Source organism: Saprolegnia diclina, assembly GCF_000281045.1.
Source record: "Saprolegnia diclina VS20 unplaced genomic scaffold supercont1.104, whole genome shotgun sequence".
Classification (NCBI taxonomy): Eukaryota; Oomycota; class Saprolegniomycetes; order Saprolegniales; family Saprolegniaceae; genus Saprolegnia; species Saprolegnia diclina.
In genome coordinates, this window is record NW_008246171.1 from 162,546 (window position 1) to 163,192 (window position 647).

Sequence of the window (647 nt, forward strand, 5' to 3'; positions counted from 1 at the left end):
AAGCGCTTCGTGCCCGAGAAGGCGATCTTAGACCAGTTGCAACTCGAGAACACGATCAGTCGAGGCAAATTGCCAAGTGCCAGACCCGCGCGTCTTTACTGTAAGTGTGAATACAGTGTAAGCACGCGCATTTTGCGCACCCTTGTCGACTTACTCGAGCTTCATAGCGCTGCAGGACCGAAAGAGTAGCTCGGCGCCCACAGGACCCGTGCAGCAGGGTTTTAAGGAAGGGCGTGGAGATCGTGGCGAGGTCCCAGCGGTCGAGCGCACGTCGAACAGCGCCCATGAACGTAGATCCAAGTACAATACCAATTTGTCAACCTGATATGCTTCGGCTCTTGCACCACTACACTGCATTGGCCAGTGGTCCCTCGAACACCTATGGCAACCTCAAGCTGATTCCGTAGATGTGTCGACGAGTTTGGATTAGCGATTGCGATAAATCCACAAAGGTAATGATGATATGCATGACCAATCATTGCAAAGTGGCGACAGGTTGTACCGAATCAACAACGAGAAATTAGTCTTCCTGCTTCGCCAAGCTTCTTCATGAAGGCTGCATCGTATCCTTTCTTGGAAATGGCATGTGCCATGTACAAGCTCGTCATGATGCCGCAAATAGTGCAATTCGGCATCACTTTGGACAC